The 10,041-nt window shown below is 42.4% G+C and overlaps 1 long non-coding RNA gene across 1 annotated transcript; it reads right to left on the bottom strand.

Moving 5' to 3' along the window:
* Positions 1-1,143: 1,143 nt before the first annotated feature.
* Positions 1,144-9,760, bottom strand: LOC138752611 (uncharacterized). Its single transcript, XR_011350763.1, has 3 exons — positions 9,619-9,760; positions 4,491-4,710; positions 1,144-1,302 (listed from the first exon to the last, which is right to left on the bottom strand). It is a non-coding gene; the product is annotated as an uncharacterized lncRNA (long non-coding RNA).
* Positions 9,761-10,041: the final 281 nt, after the last annotated feature.

The following is a 10,041-nucleotide window of genomic DNA, read 5'->3' as shown; positions in this document are numbered from 1 at the left end:
CTAATCAATTACAAAATGTCGTCTGAAGAAACAGCATAGATTTTCTTTTCCTTTGGAGATCTTATTCTGAGTACTTCTGTGCTGACGAACATTCTGCCCCTAATCATCCACTGCAAACACGATGATGGTGTTAACTCGGTTTCGGACACAGATGAAGAAAAGTTGGTTGCTTGGCAACTGCACAAATTGGCTCCTTGTGGAAGCATGTTAAAGGTTGACTCAAGAGATGGAGTTCACTTGTCATAAATCCAAGCTACTGACAGAACACAGGAAATGTACATAAGCATCATCCTTTCTCTCCTCCAATAACATTCAGTGAAAACACCCAAGATGAAAGGAGAATATTTAGCTTCAAAACCAATTGCAATGAAGAGATTTTTTTGCTCAAAGTAAAAGACCTTCATTTCATTGTTTCAATCTTTCTCTTTTTGTTTTAGACATTAATATTTTTGTCATATCCAATTCTGGCTAATTTTCTCTCCTCCTCTTCCTAAGGTTGTTGCCTCTTTCCTGTGTTATTTCCAAGTACTGACTGCCTTTCTTTGCAGAAGATGCTACTATTGAAAGCAAGTATTTTGTGTTAAAGTCAGCTGATTAGACCATGAGACATAAAGGCAGAAATAAGCCATTTAGCCCATCGAGTCTGCCTTGCCATTTCATCATGAGCTGATCAATTTCCCCACTCAGCCCTACTGCCCAGCCTTCTCCTCATAACCTTTGATCTCCTGTCTAATCAAGAACCTATCAATCTTTGCCTTAAATACACACAATGACCTGGCTTCCACAACCACCTGTGGCAACAATTTCCGCCCTCTGGCTAAAGAAATTCTTTCACATCTCTATTCTAAACAGATGCCTTTCAATCCTGAAGTTATGTCCACTTGCCCCAGACTCTCCCATCATGGAAACAACATTTCTGTGTCTACTCTGTCCACGCCTTTTAACATTGATTTATCATGGGCAAACATCAGCTGAGGGTGATGTTATAAGATGTATCAGACATGGGAATATTGAGCCTCTTTCCTCCTTTAACCTCGTGTTGGAGGAGAACAATTTATTTAGTCCTATCAAGGTAAATTTTAAAATGCTTGTTAGGTTGAGAGAGGGAGAACTAGAATAGATGTCGCAAGTCAATACCTTTTTTTCCAAATCTATTGGTAGTTCTGTGTCGATCTTTGCAGATTCTTCCCTGTTTTGCAACATCCTCAGTTCTTTTACCTTCACTGAGATCAGGTTGTCTCCCTGTCATATTCATGCCATGTAGATTAAATACCTTGTGTTCCAGTTGAAGCTCTATGGTGTCTACGAGATATCGTGTGGTTAGATGCGATATATTGTAGATGACACTTTACAAGTTTTTATATTTCCCTTTATCAAATCATGTCATCGTCACAGAAATGTAAACAACGATATTCCAAATTACTATCTTACTTCCAATAAATCAAACTTTGCATTTGCAGCTGTAAGTAGCTTTAAGTGGTTGATGTAAACATTTTGCATAACTTCGCATTGAGATTTTCATAACTTGAGTAACTAAAACATACTGTCTAATGATATTCTTCTTTAAACAAATATAAAAGAAATAAAATAAGATGAAATAAGATGAATTCAAAGAAAAATATCACGAGAGCTTACATCTCTGTCATAACTCTTCGAAGAATGAGAGCAAGCTTCCCGTACGCCTGGATATTATGACATATGAGGTCATAATAACTATAGTAACACTACAAACAATAATCTTACTTAAAGGGATAGTCATAAAATTAAATATAAATCAAAAACACAAAGTTTTAATCTTTACAATATGGTATCTTTAATCATATTTTTTGCAAGAAATTAAGGTTCAATGGTTCCTAAGGAGCTACTTTTTAAAAATATTGTAACACACTTGCTGGGTTGCAAACTGTTACAGCCTTGCCGGCAAGGTATCAGTGATGCAAGAACAGAAGGAAATAACAACAGAAATAGATCACCCATGCCCCCAAATCCTGCCCCAATCTTCAATCTCATCATGAGTGATCTAATCTGCCTGAACTCCTCTTCTGCACCAATTCCCCATAATCTTCAATTGCCAGCGGTCAGCGTGGAGTCCTCCACAGAGTGGTCAATGGAACAATGGCATAAGACTCAAAGTCGGCCTTGGTAGAACGAGGGGCAAAAAAGTATTGCGGATGTGGGAAATCCAAAACAGTGGCAGAAAATGGTGCAAAACATGGCAGATCAGGGGAATTCTGTGTAGAGAGAAGCAGAAGCAAGTCCCCTTCATCAGAAATGGAAAAGTCAGATCAGATCAGATCAGATACTATTTATTGTCATGTAATAATACACAAACTTACCTTTAGTCTACTGTAAGGCAGATTAAGATTCACTGTTAGCATTACCTGGCATCCATTATAGGTAGAGAAAGATAAGCAAAAGAGAGACGCCAACATCACCAAGTACCTATGGATTCACTGCCCTTCCACAGCCTCTGCCGCTGTTCAGATGAAACCATCAGTAAATGGCGCCCAGTTCCAAACCTCTGACATGACCTCACCACCCAGGGCCCTTTAGGAACCTTTCTTGCCCTCAGCATCTTCTCGAATACCTGGTTTTCATGAGCCAATCTCCAGCAGCCCACAAGCTCACTGCATGTGTCTGTCCTTCACCCGCAGAGCCTCCCTCTGCTCTGCCACCATCCTCAGGGTCATCTCCTCTGCTTCTCCTTTGCAGTGGGGGTGTTCTCCCTGTTACTGGTGCCCTGTGCCAATCTGCAGCTCCTCCACAGTCTGCAACTCCTCACCACTGCCAAAAACAGGCAATGCCATTTTAGGTTTAGACACTGTAGTTACAGGTTTTTAAAATTAAACATCATCGACTCATTTAACAGGTTGTTTAAAGCTATATGGAACCATCAGCAGTTGAACTGGGCACAGAGGAGTTCTGTGTCTCGGCTCCCCTCTCTCGCTGGGTCCACACCAGCGACAGTGCTGGCGTTACCTATAAGGGATGACACATGGGGAATTAACAGGTCATCTTCCATGTCAAAAAGAAAGTCTGAAGATCACATCACCTGAGCGCAGTCAGTCATCTACAACACTGCTGAAATATTTTAAGCTCTTCACCACTAGAAACAAATGGGAGAGCTAATGACCCAGTATCTGCCACACACAACCAACCCTACATAAACACACTTTTTAATGGGTTAGGTTTCTTCATTGGGGCTCGTGAAATAAATGCAGCAGGAATGACGTGGCGAAGAATTGCCTGCTTCTCTAAACTTCAGAGAAAGCCAGTTCTTAAGGGAAAATGTTGTATTTTCAGATCCCTGATTAAAGCATCATCGCAGAGCAGACCCACTGAAAGAAGTCCCAGCTTATTCATCTCCTTATGAGAACCTGGCTCTGCTGAATAGCACAGTATCTGAACCCTACTGAAGTCTGATAATAACCAGAGTACCAGTACATACACCATTGCTCCATTCATGATCAGCTCCCTATCACTTTGTATAAAGGAAGCCTTGACTGTGTAATTGGGAGTGAGAGTAATCTTCTCTCAGGGGAGGACATATTTACTGGGAGAGAGATCTATTTGGCATTCCAGAAATAACTTCCCTTTACCTCCTTCACAAGGTACGTAGGAGGAAATTGTGGTCAATGCGACTTCAGTGACTTCACTTGTGGTCAGTGTGACTTCAGTGAAACTGGGATAATCAGCCCCATGAAAATCGCTGGTGCTTGTTAGTGGAGGAAAGAGGGAGGAATTTAAGACAGAATTGGTATTTACCTTTTTTTATTCCAATGAATGATTTTAAAATTGGAATGATGTGAATTTGTTAGTACCCTATCTTTGCAAGGAAGGGAGGGAGGAAAGGATGGAAGAAGGAAGAGGTAAGGAAAGAAAGAAGAAAGAGGGAAAATAAGGACATTTCATGCATTTATACCCCCCCCCCCCCACCACCACACCAGGATTTACCAAAATACTCGACAATGAACTACTATACATGTTTTAGTATGGTTGCAGAAGTACCCTGTGTTCTAAACTGTTTACAGGATGGTGCCTGGTTCCTTACTGGAAAAAAAATACCAGGTCTATTTATTTAACAAAACTTGTGTCTACAGAGCCTCCCTGTTAGGAAATATTCCTGCAATATACCAGAGGATGATCCATCACTGCAATTCTCCATGTCACACACGAAAATACCACTTGGTAGCATTGCTAACGCTGTGGGAATGAAAGAGACAGAGCATGCACCCAAATGGGAATAAAACAAAGACCAAATAAACTGTTTCAGTGAGAGGTTCGAGCACCTTCTCTGCCTTTGCTTTTGATTTCTTGCTTCTAGACAATTTTATTTATGTATTTTGCTCTATCTTTGCTATCTGGGGCTTGCTGGCAAGGTCAGTAGTTATTGTCCCCAGCTTTCCTTGAGAAAGCGGTAGTATCGTTAACATGACAACCCAGCTCTAAACACAACTCACTTTCAATCTCCATAACTTCACTTTTCTTACCTGTCCTTCACAGTTGAATTTGTGGAAACGTTAATCTTGCATCATGAAGTCGAGCCGCTCCACAGGGAGCCCAGCTAGCTGTTTGGTCCAGAGCAAGAAGGTAACCTGTAGAAGGGGCCTCAAACGAGCCAGTGGTGGTCTCCTCCTGACTTCCTCTGGTGAAGTGGAATTTTCACCCATTGCTCTCTTATTATCGAATATGTCATCAGAAGGATTTGATCTGAAAATTACAAGTAGCTTCCTTAAAACCATCCGAGCTGATAAAACGAGCTGAAATTCTCAAAGAAGCTCAACTCAGAATTCCTTTTAATATATAACATTGAGTAAAATTACAAACGATGATAACATAAATACAAGTACTTCAAATAGTGTGATATACTGCAATAAATATGTATGTAGCGATATAAGTGTGGTGGAGAGGATCAGTGGGATCTTCCTTCCCAACCCCCACCTCCATCGACGTGATCTACTGGGAACCCTGTTTGAACAGGGCTTCCAAAATCACTGAGGACTACTATCACCTTTCACACAGCATCTTTCAGTGGGCAAGCGATCCAGGGGTCTCAGAGCCAGAAACACCAGGCTAAGAAACAGTTTTTTTTTTCCCCCAGGGGCATTGAGACTGTTGAACGACTGAATGAACTGCTCATACCAACCCTGCAAGACTACTGTTTATTTAGCAAAGTCAATCTATTTATTTATTTACCTGTCTACTTCCTTATTTGTTTTTTAAATATATGTATTTATTTATTTAATCAAATACTTATAAGCCAGAAATACAGAGGTTACACTGTAGGATGCAAACCATGGCAAAGGTGGCATGCTTTGGATCTTGGGTATTTCCTTTACACCTCAACATCCTGCTTTGCCACCAGTCTAATGCAGGTTAATGTTGGTCTCATCTGTTCACAAGATCTTTATCCAGAATTCTGCAGACTCTTATTAAATACTTCTTGACAAACTGTCATCTGGCCATCCTTTCCGTGGCTAACTAGTGGTTTGCATCTTGCAGTGTGGCATCTGTATTTCTGTTCATGAAGTCTTCTGCAGACAGTCGTCATTGACACGTCTACACCTGCCTCCTGAAGAGTGTTTCTGATCTGTCGGACAGGCGTTTGGGCATTTTTTTTCTTCATTATGATGAGAATTCTTCTGTCATCAGCAGTGGAGATCTTCCTTGGAATATCCGTCCCTTTACAGTTACTGAGCTCACCAGTTCACTCTTTCTTCTTAATGATGTTCCGAACAGTTGATTCTGGTGATCCTAATGCTTGGGTGATGTTGACTTGTTTTATTCTTGTTTATCAGCCTCATAATGGCCTCTTTGACTTTGACTTTGGCACAACTCTGGTCCTCATGTTGAAAAATGACAACACAGACTACAACGGTAATCAAGAGCAATCCTAGTTCTCTTATACTTGCATCAATGAAGCAATTAAACATACCTGAGTACACACAAACACTCTGAAGCCAAATGTCCAAAACATCATAGTGCCCTGAAATGAGGGGATTATGCATATAAAGTGGTGTAATTTCTGCATGGTCAAACCAAAATATATACAAATAATCTTGAATAAAATCTGGAATGTGCACTTTAATAACTTGTGAATTGTTTGATTACAAATTTCAAACTGTGGAGCACAGGAGAAAATAAAGGAATAAAGAGTCTTTGTCCCATACATTATGATAGGCATTGTAGAGTGAGTGTGTGTGTGTGTGTGTGTGTGTGTGTGTGTGTGTGTGTGTGTGTGTGTCTGTGTGTGTGTCTGTGTGTGTGTGTGTATAAGTAACACAAGAGGGTGACAATAACAAGTCTTAATAACTACTATTCTGTTGCACTGACCTCCACCATTGTGTAATGCTTCTAGTGTCTGGTGATGGAATGTGTCAAAGCACAGCTCCCAGAGATACTGTGCCTATTTCAATTTGCCAATAAAGAAATTGTTCCACAGATGATCCTACACCCATGTCCCTTCACTCCGTCATGACCTACCTGAAGAACGATGCCTCATACACCAGACTGCTGCCAATTGAATTCAGCTCAGCATTTGCTATGATCATTCCTTAGAGGCTAGTGGAGAAGCTGTCCTCACTGGGACTCAACATCCCTCTTTGTCACTAGATTCTGGACTTCCTGAGAGAAAGTCCACAGTCTGTTCAGGTTGGTAGCAGCTCATCAAGCACTGAAAAGCTGAGCACTTGCATACCTCAGGACTGTGTGCTCAGCTGCTCCTGTTCATGCTACTGACCCGCGACTCTATTGCCTGATCCAGCTCCAACAGTGTTATCTAGTTTGCAGACGACACAACAGTCGTTGACTTCATCAGCATCAACAGTGAGTTACACTACAGAGAGCAGTTGGAAAATCATGAGAAATGGTGCGAGGGTAGCAACCTGAATCTCAATGTGGACAAGATGAAGGAGATAATTGCAGACTTCAGGAGGACTAGGAATGACCACCCTCTGCAAGAGATCTAGAACTCTGTGGTAGACTGGAGAACATCAAGTTCCTAGGAGCTCACTTAACTAGTGACTAATCGTGGACATTCAACACCTCCTCACTTGTCAGGAAGGTGGAACAGTGAATACACTTCCTGAAAAGACTGAAGTGGGCAAAGCTACGGGCCACCATTATTTCCACCTTTTATAGGAGCTCTACCGAGAGCATCCTGGCTGGCTGCATTACAGTTTGTTATGGTTGCTTCAGAGAAATTGATCGGAAGTCAATCCACAGATTGTAGCAGAGAGAATCAATGGAGTCTCCCTCTCCAGCATCTACTGTGATCTACCGTGATCGTTCTCTGAAGAAGGCACACAAAATAATTGAGGACCCCTTCCACTTGTCGCACAGCATCTTTCAGCTGCTCCCATTGGGAAAGAGATACAAGAGTATCAGAGCTAGGAGTATCACAGGAACAGGCTCTTTCCACAGACAGTGAGAATCCCGAACGATCAAAGGAACTGCTCACACTAACCATCCAAGACTCTCATATTCATTAAGCAATATCTATTTATTTACTTGTGTAGACGAATACGTGTCCTGCATATGTATTGTTGGTCTATATTTGGGTTATGTCTGGTTGTATGTCTATGTGTTTTGCACTGAGGACCGATGCAAACTGGTTTGTTTTCACTTCAGCATTACGCATTTTGTATCTCAGCAAATCAGTAAAATATCAAGCCTATTGAAAATATTTAAAAATGAAGAGTTCTAATAAATTACAACATAACGTGTGAAAGTTACAAGGATATGTCAGGCGGTACAGTTGGCCAGCACCAGTGATTGGGAGCGGGGCTCAAATCCCACACAGTTTATAAGGAGTTGGGACATTCTCCCTGTTTAAATTAAATTAAATACACAGGGGTAGTGGCAAAGATTTAGAGTGTACTTCACCAAATAAAGCATGTTTATTCATATAATGACATTCAGAGTCCAATAACTTGGCAAGAGGTGTCGGCTATGAATTCTGCTTCTTCTTCTTTGGCTTGGCTTTGCAGACGAAGATTTATGGAGGGGTATGTCCACGTCTGCTGCAGGCTCGTTGGTGACTGACAAGTTCGATGCAGGACAGGCAGGCAAGGTTGCAGCGATTGCAAGGGAAAATGGTAGGTTGGGGTTGGGTGTTGGGTTTTTCCTCCTTTGTCTTTTGTCAGTGAGGTGGACTCTGCGGTCTTCTTCAAAGGAGGTTGCTGCCTGCTGAACTGTGAGGCACCAAGATGCACGGTTGGAGGCGATATCAGCCCACTGGCGGTGGTCAATGTGGCAGGCACCAAGAGATTTCTTTAAGCAGTCCTTGTACCTCTTCTTTGGTGCACCTCTGTCTCGGTCACCAGTGGAGAGCTCACCATAGAACACAATCTTGGGAAGGCGATGGTCCTCCATTCTGGAGACATGACCCACCCAGCGCAGTTGGGTCTTCAGCAGCATGGATTTGATGCTTGTGGACTCTGCCAGCTCGAGTACTTCGATGTTGGTGATGAAGTCACTCCAATGAATGTTGAGGATGGAGCGGAGACAGCGCTGATGGAAGCGTTCTAGGAGCCATAGGTAATGCCAGTAGAGGACCCATGATTCGGAGCTGAACAGGAGCCTGGGTATGACAACGGCTCTGTACACGTTGATTTTTGTGTGTTTCTTCAGGTGGTTATTTTTCCAGACACTTTGTGTAGTCTTCCAAAGGCGCTATTTGCCTTGGCGAGTCTGTTGTCTATCTCTTTATCGATCCTTGCATCAGATGAAATGGTGCAGCCGAGGTAGGTAAACTGGTTGACCGTTTTGAATTCTGTGCGCCTGATGGAGATGTGGGGGAGCTGGTGGTCATGCTGGGGAGCTAGCTGATGGAGGACCTCAGTTTTCTTCAGGTTGACTTCCAGGCCAAACATTTTGGCAGTTTCCGCAAAACAGGACGTCATGCACTGGAGAGCTGGCTCTGAATGGGCAACTAAAGCGGCATCGTCTGCAAAGATTAGTTTATGGACAAGTTGCTCTTGTGTCTTGGTGTGAGCTTGCAGGCGCCTCAGATTGAAGAGACTGCCATCCGTGCAGTACCGGATGTAAACACCATCTTCATTGTTGAGGTCTTCAATGACTTGTATTGGTATCCTTACCAAAGCCAGTTGAAGGATCATAATCAAGTTGATACTGAAAACACAGGTCAGGAAGAGAGTAAAAACTGATGCAGAAAATAATTTCAGGTGATAACTGTTACGAGACAGGTGCAGAGTTCATCATAGTGACAGGATTATTCTCATGATGCCATACGGAGCAGATCACTTTGCATTACAGTGTGTCCTTCCCTCCCCCTGAGACAAGGGGTCAGCGGAATGAGAGGATGGGGAACATGTCACAGAGAGAGAAGGCAGCGATGACAGGTAGGGAAGGCGATGACAGGTAGGGCAGCGAGGGATGGTTGCGGGGTAAAGGATCGAAGTAAGTACACCATGATGGGGTTGGGGTGGAGATATAACGTGATGACGTGGAGTAAGGACATGAAATCCTGACCCTCCTGAAAATCTGTTAGTGTCTAAACAGTAATTAAACTTGTATAAAAACTCCTCTAAACAACTTTTGAATATCTCTATTTTCTCGCTGCCATGGGGATAAATGAGAAAACGATTGGTGACTTACCTGTACAATGCAAGGAAGACAGGAAAAAACAGGCGATGAGGCCTGTACTGACTGCAAAGCCGGGGACTAGCGCTTCAGTTGTCCCCGAGACAAGTAGGTAGCCTTCGCTGCTGCAACGATGTGCGCCGCACCCGGTCGAACAGGATGATGGCGCTGAAGAAGAAGAAACCAGAATTCAAGCGGGTATCTGAGTCAGAAAGTTCATCTTTAGAAAGATGACGACCAAGAAGAAACAGAATCAATGACTATCCCCAGGGAAATGAGTTAACGTGGACTTATTTAAGGAACTTAGAAATATGAAGGCTGAAGTGAAAACAGAGATAAACGTTAATTGAAGCGATGAATAAAATGCAGAAATAAATAGATAAAACTAAGCATGAAGTTAATAAAATAAAAGAAGATGCAGAGCACGTTAAAGGCAGA

Source organism: Narcine bancroftii, chromosome 2 (genome assembly GCF_036971445.1).
Source record: "Narcine bancroftii isolate sNarBan1 chromosome 2, sNarBan1.hap1, whole genome shotgun sequence".
NCBI lineage: Eukaryota > Metazoa > Chordata > Chondrichthyes > Torpediniformes > Narcinidae > Narcine > Narcine bancroftii.
The sequence above is the reverse complement of the archived record's forward strand: the minus strand, read 5'-3'. Positions and strand labels throughout refer to the sequence as shown.